Genomic DNA, 22,119 nt, shown 5'->3' with positions numbered 1-22,119 from the left:
CCTTCAAATTCAAAACCCTTTTTTTTCCTCCCAAACCCAACCCCAAATACTCATCACAAATACCTTATACCCCCTTGGCCGAATTCACCCACTCCCTCCATCTCCTCCATTTCCTTCTTCTTCTCCTTCATTCTTTCTTTTTTTTCTCGAGGACGAGAAAACCTTTTAAGTTTGGTGTGGTAAAAGCATTGCTTTTTGTTTTTCCATAACCATTTATGGCACCTAAGGCCGGAGAAACCTCTAGAAAGAGGAAAGGGAAGGCAAAAGCTTCCACCTCCGAGTCATGGGAGATGGAAAGATTCATCTCAAAGGTCCATCAAGACCACTTCTATGAAGTTGTGGCCAAGAAGAAGGTGATCCCTGAGGTCCCTTTCAAGCTCAAAAGGAATGAGTATCCGGAGATCCGACATGAGATTAGAATAAGAGGATGGGAAGTTCTCTCCAATCCTATTCAACAAGTCGGAATCTTAATGGTTCAAGAGTTCTATGCAAACGCATGGATCACTAGGAACCATGATCAAAGTATGAACCCGAATCCAAAGAATTGGCTTACAATGGTTCAGGGAAAATACTTAGATTTCAGTCTGGAAAATATAAGGTTGGCGTTCAACTTGCTAATGATGCAAGAAAATGCACTAGAAGGGTCAACTTTGACCAAAGGTTGGACCAAGTCCTCATGGACATATGTGTGGAAGGAGCTCAATAGAAAAGAGATTCAAGAGGCAACCCGGTTCAATTGAGAAGACCGGACCTTAAGCCTGTAGCTAGAGGATGGTTGGAGTTCATCCAACACTCTATCATTCCTACTAGCAACCGATCCGAAGTAACTGTGGATCGGGCCATCATGATCCATAGTATCATGATTGGGGAGGAAGTGGAAGCTCATGAGATTATACCTCAAGAACTCTACAAGGTGACTGACAAGTCCTCCACTTTGGCAAGGTTAGCCTTTTCTCACCTCATTTGTCACCTCTGCAATTTGGCTGGGATTGTCATAGAGGGAGACATCCTCATTGAAGAGGACAAGCTCATCACTAAAAAGAGGATGGAGTAAACAAGAGAGCCCACTCATGGACCTCAACAACAGCATGAGGAAATTCCTCATCATGAAATCCCTGAGATGCCTCAAGGGGTGCACTTTCCTCCACAAAACTATTGGGAGCAAATTAACACCTCCCTAGGAGAATTAAGTTCCAACATGGGACAACTAAGGGTGGAGCACCAAGAGCACTCCATCATTCTCCATGAGATTAGAGAAGATCAAAGAGCTATGAGGGAGGAGCAACAAAGGCAAGGAAGAGACATAGAGGAACTCAAGAGCACCATTGGTTCAAGAGGAAGAAGACGCCACCCTCACTAAGGTGGACCTGTTCCTTAATCTCCTTGTCTATTTATCTTTATTTTCTGTTTTTCGTTTACTATGCTTTATGTTTATTTATGTTTGTGTCTTTATTACATGATCATTAGTGTTTAAGTGTCTATGTCTTAAAGCTATGAATGTCCTATGAATCCATCACCTTTCTTAAATGAAAAATGTTTTTTTTTTTATCACAAAAGAACAAGAAGTACATGATTTCGAATTCATCTTTGAAATTAGTTTAATTATTTTGATGTGGTGACAATACTTCTTGTTTTCTAAATGAATGCTTGAACATTGCATATTTTTTGAATTTGTTGTTTATGAATGTTAAAATTGTTGGCCCTTGAAAGAATGATGAAAAAGGAAAAATATTATTGATAATCTGAAAAATCATAAAATTGATTCTTGAAGCAAGAAAAAGCAGTGAAAAATAAGGCTTGCAAAAAAAATGGCGAAAATAAAAGAGAAAAAAAGAAAGAAAAAGAAAAAGCAAGCAGAAAAAGCCAAGAGCTCTTTAAACCAAAAGGCAAGAGCAAAAAGCCAATAACCCTTTAAACCAAAAGGCAAGGGAAAAAAGGATCCAAGGCTTTGAGTATTAATGGATAGGAGGGCCCAAAGGAATAAAATCCTCGCCTAAGCGGCCAAATCAAGCTGTCCCTAACCATGTGCTTATTGCGTGAAGGTGTCAAGTGAAAAGCTTGAGACTGAGCGGTTAAAGTCGTGGTCCAAAGCAAAAAGAGTGTGCTTAAGAGCTCTGGACACCTCTAACTGGGGACTCTAGCAAAGCTGAGTCACAATCTGAAAAGGTTCACCCAGTTATGTGTCTGTGGCATTTATGTATCCGGTGGTAATACGAGAAAACAAAATGCTTAGAGTCACGGCCAAGACTCATAAAGTAGCTGTGTTCAAGAATCAACATACTGAACTAGGAGAATCAATAACACTATCTAAATTCTGAGTTCCTGTACATGCCAATCATTCTGAACTTCAAATGATAAAGTAAGATGCCAAAACTGTTTAGAAGCAAAAAGGCTACAAGTCCTGCTCATTTAATTGAAGCTAATCTTCATTGATAAGTTTGGAATTCATTGTGTATTCTCTTCTTTTATCCTATTTTGTTTTTAGTTGCTTGGGGACAAGCAACAATTTATGTTTGGTGCTGTGATGAGCGGATAATTCATACCCTTTTTGGCATTTTTTTTACATAGTTTTTAGTATGTTTTCGTTAATTTTTATTATATTTTTATTATTTTTTATGCAAAAATCACATTTCTGGACTTTACTATGAATTTGTGTGTTTTTCTGTGATTTCAGGTATTTTCTAGCTGAAATTGAGGGACCTGAGCAAAAATATGATTCAGAGGCTGAAAAAGGACTGCAGATGCTGTTGGATTCTGACCTCCCTGCACTCAAAATGGATTTCATGGAGTTTCAGAAACTTAATTGGCACGCTCTCAATTGCGTTGGAAAGTAGACATCTTGGGCTTTCCAGTAATATATAATAGTCTATGCTTTGCCCAAGTTTTGACGACGTAAACTGGCGTTTAAACGCCAACTTCCTGCCCTATTCTGGCATTAAACGCCAAAACTGAGTTACAAGCTGGAGTTAAATGCCCAAACTGGCACCAAAGCTGGCGTTTAACTCCAAGAAGAGTCTCTACACGTGAAAGCTTCAATACTCAGCCCAAGCACACACCAAGTGGGCCCTGGAAGTGGATTTCTGCACTATCTGCACTTAGTTACTTATTTTCTGTAACCCTAGCTACTAGTTTAGTATAAAAACTACTTTTAGTGATTTATTTTATATCCTTGATAAGTTTTATGCTATCATAGATCATATTGTACACGTTTGGAGGCTGGCCTCACGGCCATGCCTAGACCTTCTGTTCTTATGTATTTTCAACGGTGGAGTTTCTACACCCCATAGATTAAGGTGTGGAGCTCAACTGTTCCTCATGTATTAATGCAAAGTACTATTGTTTTTCTATTCAATTCAAGCTTATTCTTATTCTAAGATATTCATTCGCACCCAAGAACATGATGGATGTGATGATTATGTGACACTCATCACCATTCTCACCTATGAACCCGTGCCTGACAACCACTTCCGTTCTACATGAAAACAAGCTTGAATGCATATCTCTTAGCCTCCTGGTTCACAATCAGAGTCTTCGTGGTATAGGCTAGAATTATTGGCGGCCATTCCTGAGATCTGAAAGTCTAAACCTTGTCTGTGGTATTCCGAGTAGGATCTGGAAAGGGATGACTGTGACGAGCTTCAAACTCGCGAATGTTGGGCATAGTGACAGACGCAAAAGGATTAATGGATCCTATTCCAGCATGAGTGAGAAGCGAGAGATGATTAGCCGTGCAGTGACAGCGCATTTGGACATTTTCACTGAGAGGATGGACGGTAGCCATTGACAACGGTGATCCCCCAACATACAGCTTGCCATAGAAAGGAGTATGAATGATTGAATGAAGGTAGTAGGAAAGCAGAGATTCAGAAAGAGCAAAGTACCTCCATATGCTTATCTGAAATTCTCACCAATGAATTATATAAGTATTTCTATCTTACTTTATATTTTATTTATATTTTAAGTATCAAAATCTCATAACCATTTGAATCTGCCTGACTGAGATTTACAAGATGACCATAGCTTGCTTCAAGCCGACAATCTCCGTGGGATCGACCCTTACTCACGTAAGGTATTACTTGGACGACCCAGTGCACTTGCTGGTTAGTTGTGCGGAGTTGTAAAAAAGAATTGAGATTATGAACGTGCGCACCAAGTTTTTGGCGCCATTGTTAGAGATCACAATTTCGTGCACCACCCCCCTTGGCCGAACCCACTCCTCACCTCCATCTCCTCCATTTCTTCTTCTTCTACTCCTTTCTTTCTCTTTTGCTCGAGGACGAGTGATGAGCGGATAATTTATACGCTTTTTGGCATTATTTTTACATAGTTTTTAGTATGATTTAGTTAGTTTTTAATATATTTTTATTAGTTTTTAAATAAAAATCACATTTCTAGACTTCACTATGAGTTTTTGTGTTTTTCTGTGATTTCAGGTAATTTCTGGCTGAAATTGAGGGACTTGAGCAAAAATCAGATTCAGAGGTTGAAGAAGGACTGCAGATGCTGCTGGATTCTGACCTTCCTGCACTCAAAGTGGATTTTCTGGAGCTACAGAACTCCAAATGGTGCGCTCTTAAATGCGTTGGAAAGTAGACATCCAGGGCTTTCCAGAAATATATAATAGTCTATACTTTGCTCGAGTTTAGATGACGCAAACTGGCGTTCAACGCCAGTTCCATGTTGCATTCTAGAGTTAAACGCCAGAAACAGGTTGCAAAGTGGAGTTAAACGCCAGAAACAGGTTACAAACTGGCATTCAACTCCAAGAGAAGCCTCTACATGTGTAAAGCTCAATGCTCAGCCCAAGCACACACCAAGTGGGCCCCAAAAGTGGATTTCTACATCATTTACTCATTTCTGTAAACCCTAGTAACTAGTTTAGTATAAATAGGACTTTTTACTATTGTATTAACATCTTCGGATAATCTTTGATCAGTTTTATGCTATCTTAGACCTTTATGGGGGCTAGCCACTCAGCCATGCCTGGACCTTGTTCTTATGTATTTTCAACAGTAGAGTTTCTACACACCATAGATTAAGGTGTGGAGCTCTGCTGTTCCTCATGAATTAATACAAAGTACTATCATTTTTCTATTCAATTCAAGCTTATTCTGATTCTAAGATATTCATCCGCACTTTAATATGAATGTGATGATCATGACAGTCATCATCATTCCCAACCTATGAACGCGTGCCTGACAACCACTTCCGTTCTACCATAGATTGAATGAATATCTCTGGGATTCCTTAATCAGAGTCTTCGTGGTATAAGTTAGAATCCATGGACAGCCATTCTTGAGATTTGAAAAGTCTAAACCTTGTCTGTGGTATTCCGAGTAGGATCTGGGAAGGGATGGCTGCAACGGGCTTCAAACTCGCGAGTGTTGGGCGTAGTGACAGGCGCAAAAGGATCAATGGATCCTATTCCAGTATGATCGAGAACCGACAGATGATTAGCCATGCAGTGACAGCGCATTGGACCATTTTCACTGAGAGAACAGGATGTAGCCATTGACAACGGTGATGCCTAACATACAGCTTGCCATAGAAAGGAGTATGAATTAGTGGATGAAGACAATAGGAATGCAGAGGTTCAGGAAGAACAAGCATCTTCATACGCTTATCTGAAACTCTCACCAATGAATTACATAAGTATCTCTAACTTTAATTTATGTTTTATTTATCTTTTAATTATTAAATCTCCATAATCAATTGAATCCACCTGACTAAGATTTACAAGGTGACCAAAGCTTGCTTCAAGCCGATAATCTCCGTGGGATCGACCCTTACTCACGTAAGGTTTATTACTTGGACGACCCAGTGCACTTGCTAGTTAGTTGTGCGAAGTTGTGACAAAGAACTAAGATTATGAACGTGCGTACTAAGTTTTTAGCGCCGTTACCAAGAAATGAACCGTCACAATTTCTGCGCACCAAGTTTTTGCCGCCGTTGCCGGGGATTGTTCGAGTTTGGACAACTGACGGTTCATCTTGTTGCTCAAATTAGGTAATTTTATTTTAATTTCAAGCTTTTTATTTCTTAATTTCGAAAATAATACAAAAAAAATTATTTTCAAAAATATATTTTTATTCAGAATTTTTAAGAAAGAATTCCAGAGTTTCATGAAGCATGTTGAAGCCTAGCTGGCTGTAAAGCCATGTCTAATTCATTTGGACTGGGGCTTCCACCTATCAGCATAGAATGAAGTTGGATGAAGTATCAGCTATTGTATGCCTGATTTGTATGCTGAAGCTTGGCTGGCCATTGGCCATGTCTAGTATTTTGGACCGGAGCTTTCACTGAAAGCTTGGCTGGCTAGTAAGCCATATCTAATTCCTGGACTAGAGCTTTAGACTAACATTGCAAGATTCCTGGAATTCACATTATAAATTTTGAAATCCTTATTTTTCTTTTTCCAATTAATTTTCGAAAAATACCAAAAAAAATTAATAAAATCATAAAACAAAAAATAATTTTGTGTTTCTTGTTTGAGTCTTGAGTCAAATTTTAAGTTTGGTGTCAATTGCATGTTTTTATAATTTCTTGCATTTTTTCGAAAACTCATGCATATGTTCTTCATGATCTTCAAGTTGTTCTTGGTAAGTCTTCTTGTTTGATCTTCATATTTTCTTGTTTTGTGTCTTTTCTTGTTTTTTATATGCATTTTCAATTTGTTAATGTCTCAACATTAAAAATTTCTAAGTTTGGTATCTTGCATGTTTTTCTTTTCTTAAAAATTTTCAAAAATAAGTCTTGATGTTCATCTTGACATTCAAAGTGTTCTTGGTGTTCATCTTGACATTCATAGTGTTCTTGCATGCATCTTTTATTTTAATCCAAAATTTTTATGTTTTGCATCAATTTTGTGTTTTTCTCTTTCCTTATTAAAAATTCAAAAAAAATCAAAAAATATCTTTTCCTTATTTCTCTCATAAACTTTTGAAAATTTGAGTTGACTTTTTCAAAAATTTTAAAATCTAGTTGTTTCTTATGAGTAAAATCAAATTTTCAATTTAAAAATTCTATCTTTTTCAAATCCTTTTCAAAAATCAAATCTTTTTCATTTTTCTTTCCTAATTTTCGAAAAATTTTTAAAAATCAATTTTCAAAATCTTTTTCTTATTTTTATTTCATATTTTTGAAATTAATACTAACAATTAATGTGATTGATTCAAAAATTTTAAGTTTGTTACTTGCCTAGTAAGAAAGGTTAAATCTTTAAACTCTAGAATCATATCTTTTTAGTTTCTTGTTAGTCAAGTAATCAACTTTGATTCTCAAAATCAAAACTTTTTAAATTTATTTTTCAAATCTTCTTTAAAATAAGTTTCAATCACATCTTTTTCAAAATCAATTTCAAAATCTTTTCTAACTTCTTTTCTAACTTCTTATCTTTTCAAAAAAATTGATTTTCAAATCTTTTTCAATTAACTACTTGACTTTTTTTATTGGTTTTTTAAAAGTTTACTATTTAAATCATATCTTTTTCAAAACTACCTAACTAACTCTCTCTTTCTAATTTTCGAAAATCCCTTCCCTCTTTTTCGAAATTCCTCTTTAATTAACTAATTGTTTTAAACTTTAATTTAATTTAATTTCATTTATGCAACAGAATTGCAAGTTTTATGGACTTCCATTCGAAGATCCCTTTCAATTCTTAACTGAATTCTTGCAGATCTGTGATACTGTTAAGACCAATGGGGTTGATTCTGAGCTCTACAGGCTTATGCTTTTCCCATTTGCTGTAAGAGACAGAGCTAGAATATGGTTGGACTCTCAACCTAAGGACAGCCTGAACTCTTGGGATACGATGGTCACGGCTTTCTTAGCCAAGTTCTTTCCTCCTCAAAAGCTTAGTAAGCTTAGAGTGGATGTTCAAACCTTCAAACAGAAGGAAGGTGAATCCCTCTATGAAGCTTGGGAGAGATACAAGGAACTGACCAAAAAGTGTCTTTCTGACATGCTTTCAGAATGGACCATCCTGGATATATTCTATGATGGTCTGTTTGAACTATCAAAGATGTCACTGGACCATTCTGTAGGTGGATCTATTCACCTAAAGAAAACGCCTGCAGAAGCTCAAGAACTCATTGACATGGTTGCAAATAACCAGTTCATGTACACTTCTAAAAGGAATCCTGTGAGTAATGGGATGCATGTGAGGAAGGGAGTTCTTGAAATTGATACTCTAAATGCCATATTGGCTCAGAACAAAATATTGACTCAGCAAGTCAATATGATCTCTCAGAGTCTGAATGGATTTAAGGAATCATCCAACAGTACCAAAGAGGCCTCTTCTGAAGAAGAAGCTTATGATCCTGAGAAACCTGCAATAGCAGAAGTGAATTACATGGGTGAACCCTATGGAAACACCTATAATCCCTCATGGAGAAATCATCCAAATTTCTCATGGAAGGATCAACAAAACCTTCAACAAGGCTTTAATAATGGTGGAAGAAACAGGTTTAGCAATAGCAAGCCTTTTCCATCATCACTCAGCAACAGACAGAGAATTCTGAGCAGAATCCATCTAGCTTAGCAAATATAGTCTCTGATTTATCTAAGGCCACTGTAAGTTTCATGAATGAAATAAGGTCCTCCATCAGAAATTTGGAGGCACAAGTGGGCTAGCTGAGTAAAAGAGTCACTAAAACTTCTCCTAGTACTCTCCCAAGCAATACAGAAGAAAATCCAAAGAGAGAGTTTGGCCATTGATTTGACCATCATGGCCGAACCTACAAAGGAAGAGGAGGACGTGAATCCTACTGAGGAAGACCTCCTGGGATGTCCAGTGACCAATAAGGAGTTTCCCTTCGAGGAACCAAAGGAATCTGAGGCTCAATTAGAGACCATAGAGATTCCATTGAACCTCCTTCTGCCCTTCATGAGCCCTGATGAGTATTTGTCCTCTGAAGAGGATGAAGAAATTATTGAAGAGCAAGTTGCTAAGTACCTTGGTGCAATCATGATGCTGAATGCCAAATTATTTGGTAATGAGACTTGGGAAGATGAACCTCCCTTGCTCACCAATGAACTGAATGCATTGGATAGGCAGAAATTACCTCAAAAGAAATAGGATCCTGGCAAATTCTTAATACCTTGTACCATAGGCACCATGACCTTTGAGAAGGCTCTGTATGACCTGGGGTCAGGAATAAACTTAATGCTACTCTCTGTAATGGAGAAACTTGGGATCTTTGAGGTGCAAGCTACCAGAATCTCATTAGAGATGGCAGACAACTCAAGAAAACAGGCTTATGGACAAGTAGAGGACGTGTTAGTAAAGGTTGAAGGCCTTTACATCCCTACTGATTTCATAATCCTAGACACTGGGAAGGAAGAGGATGAATCCATCATCCTTGGAAGACCCTTCCTAGCCACAGCAAGAGCTGTGATTGATGTGGACAGAGGAGAATTGGTCCTTCAACTGAATGAGGACACCCTGGGGTTTAAGACTCAAGGATCTCCTTCTGTAACCATGGAGAGGAAGCATGAAAAGCTTCTCTTACTGCAGAGTTAACCAAAGCCCCCACAGTCAAACTCTAAGTTTGGTGTTGGGAGGCCACAACCAAACTCTAAGTTTGGTGTTGAACCCCCACATTCAAACTCTAAGTTTGGTGTTGGGAGGTCCCAACAATGCTCTGCACATCTGTGAGGCTCCATGAGAGCTCACTGTCAAGCTATTGACATTAAAGAAGTGCTTGTTGGGAGGCAACCCAATGTTATTTAATAATATCTATTTTATTTTCCTTTTATTATCTCGTGTTTTAGTAGGTTGATGATCATGTGGAGTCACAAAAACTACTGAAAAATAAAAAACAGAATGAAAAATAGCATTGAAAACAACACACCCTGGAGGAAAGCAGTCTGGCATTTAAATGCCAGAAACAAGCATCTGTCTGGCATTTAACGCTAGAAACAAGCATCTGCCTGGCATTAAATGCCAGAAACAGGCTACATTTGGGCGTTTAACGCCAGAAACAAGCAGCAGTCTGGCGTTAAACACCAGGATTGCACAGCAAGGGCGTTTTACACGCCTAATTGGAGCAGGGATGTTAAGTCCTTGACCTCACTTGATCTGTGGACCCCACAGGATCCCTACCTTTTCTTCTCTCCTCTTCACACCTTTTCATAACACTCTCCCCCCCCCAAAAAAAACCTCCACTAATCACCTCCATTACTCCTCCAAAACCATCATACCACCTACCTACACCCACCCACTCAAATTCAAACCATCACTCCTTCCTTTTCCCACATCATAACCACCTAAAATGCCCCTTGACCGAACCACTCACCCCTCTCCATCTCATCTATCTTCTTCTTCTTCTACTCCCTCTTCTCTTCTTTTGCTCGGGGACGAGCAAGCCTTTTAAGTTTGGTGTGGTAAAAGCATTGCTTTTTGTTTTTCCATAACCATTTATGGCACCTAAGGCCGGAAAAACCTCAAGAAAGAGGAAAGAGAAGGCAATTGCTTCCACCTCTAAGTCATGGGAGATGGAGAGATTCATCTCAAAGGGTCCATAGCTCAGTAGTAGAGCATTTGACTGCACATCAAGAGAGCCCACTCATGGACCTCAACAAGAGCATGAGGAAATTCCTCACCATGAAATCCCTGAGATGCCTCAAGGGATGCACTTCCCCCCCTTTCCCCCCACAAAACTATTGGGAGCAAATCAACACCTCCCTAGGAGAATTAAGTTCCAACATGGGACAACTAAGGGTGGAACACCAAGAGCACTCCATTAGTCTCCATGAGATTAGAGAAGATCAAAGAGCTATGAGGGAGGAGCAACAAAGGCAAGGAAGAACATAAAGGAGCTCAAAAGCACCATTGGTTCTTCAAGAAGAGGAAGACGCCATCCTTACTAAGGTGGACTCATTCCTTAATCTCCTTGTCTATTTATTTTACTGTTTTTTGATTTTTGAGCTTTATGTTTTATTTATGTTTGTGTCTTCACTACATGATCACTAGTGTCTAAGTGTCTATGCCTTAAAGTTATGAATGTCCTATGAATCCATCACCTCTCTTAAATGAAAAATGTTCTAAAAACAAAAGAACAAGAAGTACAGGGTTTCGAATTCATCCTTGAAACTAGTTTAATTATTTTGATGTGGTAACAATACTTTTTGTTTTCTGAATGAATGCTTGAACAGTGCATATGTCTTTTGAAATTGGTGTTTATGAAAGTTAAATACGTTGGCTCTTGAAGAATGATGAAAAAGGAGACATGTTATCTGATAATCTGAAAAAATCATAAAAATAATTCTTGAAGCAAGAAAAAGCAGTGAATACAAAAGCTTACAGAAAAAAATAGCAAAAATGAAAGAAAAAGAAAAAAAAAGAAAAAGCAAGCAGAAAAAGCCAATAGCCCTTAAAACCAAAAGGCAAGGGTAATAAAAAGGATCCAAGGCTTTGAGCATCAGTGGATAGGAGGGCGTAAAGGAATAAAATCATGGCCTAAGCGGCTAAACCAAGCTGTCCCTAACCATGTGCTTGTGGCGTGAAGGTGTCAAGTGAAAACTTGAGACTGAGCGGTTAAAGTCGAGGTCCAAAGCAAAAAAAAGGAGTGTGCTTAAGAACCCTGGACACCTCTAATTGGGGACTTTAGCAAAGCTGAGTCACAATCTGAAAAGGTTCACCCAAGTATATGTCTGTGGCATTTATGTATCCAGTGGAAATACTGGAAAACAAAGTGCTTAGGGCCACGACCAAGACTCATAAAGTAGCTGTGTTCAAGAATCAACATACTGAACTAGGAGAATCAATAATACTATCTGAATTCTGAGTTCCTATAGATGCCAATCATTCTGAACTTCAATGGATAAAGTGAGATGCCAAAATTATTCAAGTGGCAAAAAGCTACTAGTCCCGCTCATCTAATTGGAGCTAAGTTTCATTGATATTTGGAATTTATAGTATATTCTCTTCTTTTTATCCTATTTGATTTTCAGTTGCTTGGGGACAAGCAACAATTTAAGTTTGGTGTTGTGATGAGCGGAATATTTATACGCTTTTTGGCATTGTTTTTACATAGTTTTTAGTATGATTTTGTTAGTTTTTAATATATTTTTATTAGTTTTTAAATAAAAATCACATTTCTGGACTTCACTATGAGTTTGTGTGTTTTTCTGTGATTTCAGGTAATTTCTGGCTGAAATTGAGGGACTTGAGCAAAAATCAGATTCAGAGGTTGAAGAAGGACTGCAGATGCTGCTGGATTCTGACCTCCCTGCACTCAAAGTGGATTTTCTGGAGCTACAAAACTCCAAATGGCGCGCTCTCAATTGTGTTAGAAAGTAGACATCCAGGACTTTCCAGCAATATATAATAGTTTATACTTTGCCCGAGTTTAGATAATGCAAACTGGCGTTCAACGCCAGTTCCATGTTGCATTCTGGAGTTAAACGCCAGAAACAGGTTGCAAAGTGGAGTTAAATGCCAGAAACAGGTTACAAACTAGCGTTCAACTCCAAGAGAAGCTTCTACACATGTAAAGCTCAATGCTCAGCCCAAGCACACACCAAGTGGGCCCCAGAAGTGGATTTCTGCATCATTTACTCATTTCTATAAACCCTAGTAACTAGTTTAGTATAAATAGGACTTTTTACTATTGTATTTACATCTTCGGATCATCTTTGATCAGTTTTATGCTATCTTAGACCTTTATGGAGGCTGGCCACTCGGCCATGCTTGGACCTTGTTCTTATGTATTTTCAACGGTAGAGTTTCTACACACCATAGATTAAGGTGTGGAGCTCTACTGTTCCTCATGAATTAATACAAAGTACTATCATTTTTCTATTCAATTCAAGCTTATTCCGATTCTAAGATATTTATTCGCACTTCAATATGAATGTGATGATCGTGACAGTCATCATCATTCCCAACCTATGAACGCGTGTCTGACAACCACTTTCCGTTCTACCTTAGATTGAATGAATATCTCAGGGATTCCTTAATCAGAGTCTTCGTGGTATAAGTTAGAATCCATGGATAGCCATTCTTGAGATCCGGAAAGTCTAAACCTTGTCTGTGGTATTTCGAGTAGGATCTGGGAAGAAATGGCTGCAACGAGCTTCAAACTCGCGAGTGCTGGGCGTAGTGACAGACGCAAAAGGATCAATGGATCCTATTCCAGTATGATCGAGAACCGACAGATGATTTGCCATGCAGTGACAGTGTATTGGACCATTTTCACTGAGAGGACAGGATGTAGCCATTGACAACAGTGACGCCTAACATACAGCTTGCCATAGAAAGGAGTATGAATGAGTGGATAAAGACAATAGGAAAGTAGAGGTTCAGGAAGAACAAGCATCTTCATACACTTATTTGAAACTCTCACCAATGAATTACATAATTATCTCTATCTTTAATTTACGTTTTATTTATCTTTTAATTATTAAATCTCCATAATCAATTGAATCCGCCTGACTGAGATTTACAAGGTGAGCATAGCTTGCTTCAAGCTGACAATCTCCGTGGGATCGACCCTTACTCACGTAAGGTTTATTACTTGGACGACCCAGTGCACTTGCTGGTTAGTTGTGCGAAGTAGTGACAAAGAACTAAGATTATGAACGTGCGTACTAAGTTTTTAGCACCGTTACCAAGGAATGAGCCGTCACGATTTCTGCGCACCAACGAGCAAACATTCTAAGTTTGGTGTGGAAAAAGCTTTGCTTTTTGTTTTTACATAACCATTAATGGAACCTAAGGCCGGAGAAACCTCTAAAAAGAGGAAAGGAAAGGCAATTGCTTCCACCTCCGAGTCATGGGAAATGGAGAGATTCATCTCAAAAGTGCATCAAGACCACTTCTATGAAGTTGTGGCCAAAGGTTGGCATTCAACTTGCCAATAATGCAAGGAGATCCCCATCCTTTCCCCAGAAGAGTCAACTTTGATCAAAGGTTAGACCAAGTCCTCATAGACTTCTGTGTGGAAGGAGCTCAATGAAAGAGAGACTCAAGAGGAAAGCCGGTTCAATTAAGAAGGCTTGACCTCAAGCTCGTGGCTAGGGGATGGTTGGAGTTCATCCAACGCTCTATCATTCCTACTAGCAACCGGTCTGAAGTCACTGTGGACCGGGCCATCATGATCCATAATATCATGATTGGAGAGGAAGTAGAAGTTCATGAGATCATATTCCTAGAACTCTACAAGGTGGCGGAGAAGCCCTCTACTTTGGCAAGGTTATCCTTCCCTCATCTCATCTGTACCCTATGCAATTCAGCTGGAATTGTCATAGAGGAAGACATCCTCATTGAAGGAGACAAGCCCATCCCTAAGAAAAAGATGGACCAAACAAGAGAGCCCACTCATGGACCTCAACAAGAGCATGAAGAAGTCCCTCATCAAGAAATCCCTGAGATGCCTCAAGGGATGCACTTTCCTCCACACAATTATTGGGAGCAAATCAACACCTCCTTAGGAGAATTGAGTTCCAACATGGAATAACTAAGGATGGAGCACCAAGAGCATTCCATCATCTTCCATGAAATTAGAGAGGACCAAAGATCCATGAGGGAGGAGCAACAAAGGCAAGGAAGAGACATAGAGGAGCTCAAGCACTCCATAAGATCTTCAAGAGGAAGAACTAGCTGCCATCACTAAGGTGGACCCGTTCTTTAATTTTCTTGTTCTTATTTTTTCTATTTTTCGAATTCTATGCTTTATGTTTTATCTATGTTTGTGTCTTTATTACATGATCATTAGTGTCTAGTGTCTATGTCTTAAAGCTATGAATGTCCTATGAATCCTTCACCTTTCTTAAATAAAAAATATTCTTATTTGCAAAAGAACAAGAAGTGCATGATTTCAAATTCTATCTTGAAATTAGTTTAATTATTTTGATGTTGTGGCAATACTTTTTGTTTCTGAATGAATGCTTGAACAGTGCATATTTTTGATATTGTTGTTTATGAATGTTAAAATTATTGGCTCTTGAAAGAATAATGAAAAAGGAAAAATGTTATTGATAATCTGAAAAATCATAAAATTGATTCTTGAAGCAAGAAAAAGCAGTGAACACAAAGCTTGCGAAAAAAATAAAGAAAAAAGAAAAAAAAAAGAAAAAAAAAGCAAGCAGAAAAAGTCAATAACCCTTTAAACCAAAAGGCAAGGGTAAAAAGGATCCAAGGCTTTGAGCATTAATGGATAGAAGGGCCCAAGGGAAAAAAATCCTGGCCTAAGCAGCTAAATCAAGCTGTCCCTAACCATGTGCTTGTGGCGTGAAGGTGTCAAGTGAAAAGCTTGAGACTGAGCGGTTAAAGTCGTGGTCCAAAGCAAAAAGAGTGTGCTTAAGAGCTCTGGGCACCTCTAACTGGGGACACTAGCAAAGCTGAGTCACAATTTGAAAAGGGTCACCCAGTTATGTGTCTGTGGCATTTATGTACCCGGTGGTAATACTGGAAAACAAAATGCATAGGGTCACGGCCAAGACTCATAAAGTAACTGTGTTCAAGAATCAACATACTGAAAAAGGATAATCAACAACACTATCTGAATTCTAAGTTCCTATGGAAGCCAATCATTCTGAACTTTAAAGGATAAAGTGAGATGCCAAAACTGTTCAGAAGCAAAAAGGCTACTAGCCCGCTCATCCAATTGGAACTAAGTTCATTGATAAGCTTGGAATTCATTGTATATTCTCTTCTTTTATCCTATTTTGTTTCTAGTTGCTTGGGGACAAGTAACAATTTAAGTTTGGTGTTGTGATGAGCGGATAATTTATACCCTTTTTGGCATTGTTTTTACATAGTTTTTAGTATGATTTAGTTACTTTTTATTATATTTTTATTAGTTTTATTCAAAAATCACATTTCTGGACTTTACTATGAGTTTGTGTATTTTTCTGTGATTTCAGGTATTTTCTGGCTGAAATTGAGGGACCTGAGCAAAAATCTGATTCAGAGGCTGAAAAAGGACTGCAGATACTGTTGGATTCTGACCCTTCTGCACTCGAAGTGAATTTTCTGGAGCTATAGAAACCCAATTGGTGCGCTTTCAATTTCTTTGAAAAGTAGATATCCTAGGCTTTCCAGCAATATATAATATTCCATACTTTGTCCGAGGTTTGATGGCCCAAACTGGCGCTCAAAGCTAGCCTAAAACTTCCTGGCGTAAAACGCCCAAACTGGCACTAGAATTGGAGTTAAACGCCCAAACTGGCACCCAAGCTGGCGTTTAACTCCAAGAACAGCCTATGCACGAAAAAGCTTCAATGTTCAGCCCAAGCACACACCAAGTGGGCCCCGGAAGTGGATTTCTACACTATCTGCACTTAGTTACTCATTTTCTGTAAACCTAAGTTACTAGTTTAGTATAAATAGCACTCTTTACTATTGTATTCATAGATTTGGAAATCTTTTGATCACTTTTGATCTTTTGACCATTATTCACGTTTTGAGAGGCTGGCCTCGCCATGCCTAGACTCTTTTCACTTATGTATTTTTTATGGTGGAGTTTCTACACCCCATAAATTAAGTTGTGGAGCTCTGCTGTTCTTCATGAATTAATGCAAATACTATTGTTTTTCCTTTAATTCACGCCTACTTCTTCTCCAAGATATACTCTCGTACTTAATTCAGTTAAGTCGGAATGAAGGGGTGACCGGTGACAATCACCCACTATCTTCGTTACTAGCTTAGCCAAGATCCGCGTGCCTGACAACCACAAGCGGTCTACATGATATTCAACATAGTCATTGGATGACAGCCGGAGTATATTCTCTTGGATATCTAATACACGGACCGAGTCCGTGAGATTTGTATCTTCGTGGTATAGGCAAGAACCAATTGGCAGCATTCCTGGGATCCGAAAAGTCTAAACCTTGTCTGTGGTATTCTGAGTAGGATCTGGGAAGGGATGACAGTGACAACTTCAAACCTGCAAATGTTGGGCGTAGTGACAGTGTGCAAAAGGATCAATGGATCCTATTCCGACGCTAGCGGGAACCGAAAGATGATTAGCCATGCGGTAGCTATGCCTGGTATTTTTCATCCCAGACCAGAAATCCGACAGTTGATTAGCCGTGCAGAAACCGTAGAGGACCATTTTCACTGACAGGATCCTACAGCTTTCCATGGAAGGGAGCACACATGATTGGAAGAAGGCAATAGGAAAGCAGAGGTTCAGAAGTAACAAAGCATCTCCAGACGTCTATTTGAAATTCCCACCAATGAATTACATAAGCAACTTTATTTTATTTTATGTTTTATTTATCTTTTAATTATCAAAACCTCATAACCATTTGAATCCGCCTGACTGAGATTTACAAGGATGACCATAGCTTGCTTCAAGCCGACAATCTCCATGGGATCGACTCTTACTCACGTAAGGTATTACTTGGACGACCCAGTGCACTTGCTGGTTAGTTGTGCGGAGATGTGAAAAGTGTGAATCACGATTTCCCACACCAGCCCCAAAGTAAAGTTCAATAAGATCAATGCATATGTGTTGTGAAATGAAAAGAAAATGCATGAGTAAGTTAAAAAGTGAAAAGTGGGTAGTTAGGTTAGAACTTAATTGTATAGGATGTCATTGGTTGGGTGGGAAGTCTAAGCTTATCAAAGATTCAAATCTCAAGCTCACTTGACCAAATATGAATTCTACCTTGACCTTAGCCCCATTACAACCAATGAAAAGACCTCATGATACTTGCATGCATGCATGGAATATATGTTGATTGTTAGAAGAAAAACAAATCTTAGAAAGCATAATTAGGGGAGAGTTGAGTGAATCAACCCTAAACACTTGAGCGAATAGAGTGCAAACACTACCGGTGAGGGTTCGATTGCTCAATTACATGTTTCCACCTATGTAAACACTTGAGCGAATAGATAGTTGCATATAGTTTAGGTTGCATTTAGTTAGATTTCATTGAATAAATGTTGATACTCTTTGTTCTCTTTGGTTTAAGCATAAGGACATGCTTGGTTTAAGTGTGGGGAGGTTGATAAACCCCATTTGTAGGGTTTATCTTGTATGATTTTAGGGGGTTTTATCATCTTTTACCCACATTTATTCAATGAAATAGCATGGTTTCATGATTGTCTCCTAATTTGTGCTTAAGTGTGAAAATATGCTTTCTAGGCCCTTAATTGTTTAATCTTGATTTACCTTTGATTCCACTCGATGCCTCGATGTGTTTGTTAAGTGATTTCAGATTGGAAAGGCTAGGAATGGATCAAAGGAATAGAGAGGAAAGCATGCAAAGTGGAGAAATCATGGAAAAGCAAGGATTTGGGATAAGATCAACGACGCGCACGTGCAGCAGACGCGCTTGCATGGATTGTGAGGTCGAATGGCGACGCGTATGCGCACATGACGCGTACGCGTGGATGGAAAATTGTCAATCAACGCACACACGCACTGTATGCGTATGCGCCGATGTCCGCCCGTGACCCACTGATAAACCCATATTTTATGATGTATTTTGTGCTCAAATTGAGTGTTTCTATCAATTCTTCACCCACTTATTCATGTAAATTGCATGGTTTTACTATTCCTTCCTTATTTTATGATATGTGAAAAACATATTTCCTATGCTTTAAAAATATTAATTTTAATTATCCTTTATTACCATTCGATGCCGTGAATTATGTGTTAAGTATTGTCAGATCTCATAGGGCAGGAATGACTTAAAGTACAGAAAGGAAACATACAAAAATGAAATGAAAGCACAAAAAATGGAGTTTTGAAGAAAAGGCAGCGACACGAACGCATGGATGATGTGAACGCGTGCCTAGCGCGAAATGGTAGCGACGCGAACGCGTGGACGACGCAAACGCGCGCCTTGAGCAGAACGCAAATGACGCGTACGCGTGACCGACGCGTACGCGTGACAAGGAAAACTCCCAGACCACGTGAACGCGTGACCCACGCGAACGCGTGACAGACGCCACGTACAAGAATCTGCAGAAAACGCCCCCAGCAATTTCTGGACCCTTTTTCGGCCCAAATCTAAGTCAGAAACACAGAATAAAAGCCAGAGAATGGAGGAAACAACTTAACAACTGAGTAACAGATATAATTTTAGGATTAAATGTAGTTTTTAGAGAGAGAGAGGCTCTCTCCTCTCTCTTAGGATTAGGATTGAGGATTTCTATTATGTTTAGGCTACTTCTCTTCAATTACAGGTTCAATGTTACTTTAAATCACTTTCTTGTTTTATTTATTCTATTACTTTAATTGTTATTTATCTTTTCAATTTGGCTTATGAACCTTTCCATGTTAGGACTTAAATTTATGTTTAAATACAATTTGAGGTATTTCAGATTAATGATTATTCTATTATATTTATGATTGCTTTCAATTTAATTTAGATTTATTTTCCCTTTTGGCTTTGGTTAAGTGACTGGTAACACTTGAGTTATCAAACTTAGCTATTGATTGAAATTGAAGTTGCTGATTGATTTGGATCGCTCTAAAGCTAGTCTCTCCACAGGAGTTGGCTAGGACTTGAGGATCAAATTAATTAGTCTGCTTGACTTTCCTTTATTTAGTAAAGGTTAACTAAGTGGGAGCAACAATAATTCTCATCACACCTGATAAGGATAACTAAGATAGGATTTTCAGTTCTTATACCATGCCAAGAGATTTTTCTTTATAATTATTAATTTATTTTCTTGCTGTTTAAATTACTTATTCTCTATCTAAAAAACCCACAAATACACCTTTTTTATAACCAATAATAAATCATACTTCCCTGCAATTCCTTGAGATACGACCCAAGGTTTAAATACTTCGGTTATAAATTTTATTGGGTTTTGTTACTTGTGACAACCAAATTTTTGTATGAAAGGATTCTCTATTGGTTTAGAAACTATACTTACAACGCGATTACTTTTAATAAAATTTCTTTACTAGCAGAAATCCGCTCTTTCAAAATGGCGCTGTTGCCGGGGAATTGCAACTGTGTACCTTATTATTGGTTATTGTAAATATTTTATTTTGCTTGTTTATTTGTTTTTATTTTTGTTTTTAATTTTTATTGGTTACTATGAGTTCTCACCCCCGTCGCTTTGAGTTTGGTTCTAATAATGTTGAAAGGAATGGAAGCTATAACAGGAACATGCATCAAGGTCAAAACAATTAGAGATGGACGGAGCCATGAGGATCTGATCAACCCTTTAGGCAACAACAACCTCCAAGATACCATGAACCACGACCATTCCATAATGCATGTCAAGACAATAGTTATGGTGGATCCTTTCGTGACAACCATCACCCACCAATTTACTACAGTCAAGAACCATTCCGAGGTACATACTAAGATGATAGATATGGTGGACCCTCTTGTAATTACCGACAAGTCCCATCATATGCCTATGAACCACCTCCTCAACACAACTTTGAACCACCACACTCACAAGCCAACTACCACCATTCACCTCCATATGACCCTAACCCTTATCCACCCCAATTCCAACCCAATTACTCCCAAGAACCGCCACTTCCCTATGCACCATGTCCATATCCATCACCCCAAGAATCAAGGGAGCAACTCAAGGAAACATTTGAAAAATTTCATGCCACACTTCACCAATTGAATCAAGCGATAAATAGACTGCTTTCTCGATGTTTGGACACTCAAGGAACCCCCAAGGCTTCATGTGGGCAATCTAATGAAGAACGCAGCATGAAGGAGATACTAGAAACTCCACTGGACAGTAAGGAGCATGATTTTGTACTGGAACAAGTAGAGGAAGCTGAAATTATCAAAGAAGAAGAATTGGTTGAAGACTTAGGAGATGCTAAATGATGACAAGTCATCTTAGCCTAGTTTCACTAGCCTTTTTCTTTTGTTTTCAATTGAATTATGCACTTTCTTGAGCCATAAGCAAGCCAATTGGGTAGATTTTCATGTTTCCTTTGATTTAAGCAACCATGTATGAATTAATGCAATTTCATGAGGTTTTATGATATAACTGTCACATATTATGAAAGAATGAATATCTCATGATTTTGAGCATAGCGTTGATGTGTTTGGTTGATTAATGATAGGTGAAGAAAGCTTGGAGAAAGGTTGAAGCAAGGAGGAATGGCTAGGAGGAAGATAGGACAAAAAGTTTGAGCAAAAGTTTGCCTCAAACTTTAGCTCAAACTTTTGGATTAATTGAAAATGAACCAGGAAGCAAAAGGCTGGACCAAAAGTTAGCCTCAAACTTTTTGGCTAACGTTGGCGCCATGAGTATGCAAGGGGAGGCCAACGTTGGAGCAAAAGTTAGCCTCAAACTTTTTGGCTAACGTTGGCGCATGAAAAACACACCCTGGAGAGCAAAAGTTTGCGCCAACGTTAGCCCCTAACTTTTTGGCTAACGTTGGCGCATGAAAAACACTCCTTGGATGAGCAAAAGTTTGCGCCAACGTTAGCCCCTAACTTTTTGGCTAACGTTGGCGCCATGAGTATGCAAGGGGAGGCCAACGTTGGAGCAAAAGTTAGACCCCTAACTTTTGCCCCAACATTGGTATCAGCAAAGAAGGGTGCTGATGTGAAAAGTTGGAGTAAAAGTTAGCCTCAAACTTTTACTCCAACTTTTACTCAAGCTGTCATGATTTCAAACCCGGTTCAATTCGGTTCTTCTCCAAACTCCAAGAGCAATCAACCAAGGCCTCTATCAACCCAATTCCATCAAGAGCAAATGCCCAATTGAAGGCTTGAAGACCATTTGAAGAAAGTGTATAAATAGCATAGGATTTAAGTTTTAAGGGGATTCCTTTTTAGTTTTTGGAGAATAGCTTTCTTTTCGGTTTGCTTAGAGCTCACTTTTACATTTCTTAGCATTGTTGTTTTAATTCAAGAGAATTTGGGAGGAGAATTGATCTCTCTTCTTCCTTGTTCTTTAGAAATACACCCATCTTTCATGAACAAGACGAAAGAACTCTTAGAAGGTTAAGAAGAGCTGAAAGAGGGAAAAATATTGTTGGAGAAGAGGAATCAGAAGAAGAATTCCAAGATATGGAGGAACATTCAACCAATCCACCAGGTGGAGCAGACAACAACAATAACAATCCGCCCCAGAGGAGAGTTTTCGCTTCCTATACTTTTGCAAATCCTAGACATTGTGGAAGTAGCATCTTAACTCCAAATGTCAATGCAAACAATTTTGAACTA

The sequence above is a fragment of the Arachis ipaensis genome, chromosome B10 (genome assembly GCF_000816755.2).
Source record: "Arachis ipaensis cultivar K30076 chromosome B10, Araip1.1, whole genome shotgun sequence".
In the NCBI taxonomy this organism is placed as follows: Eukaryota; Viridiplantae; Streptophyta; class Magnoliopsida; order Fabales; family Fabaceae; genus Arachis; species Arachis ipaensis.
This window is presented reverse-complemented; position numbering follows the sequence as displayed.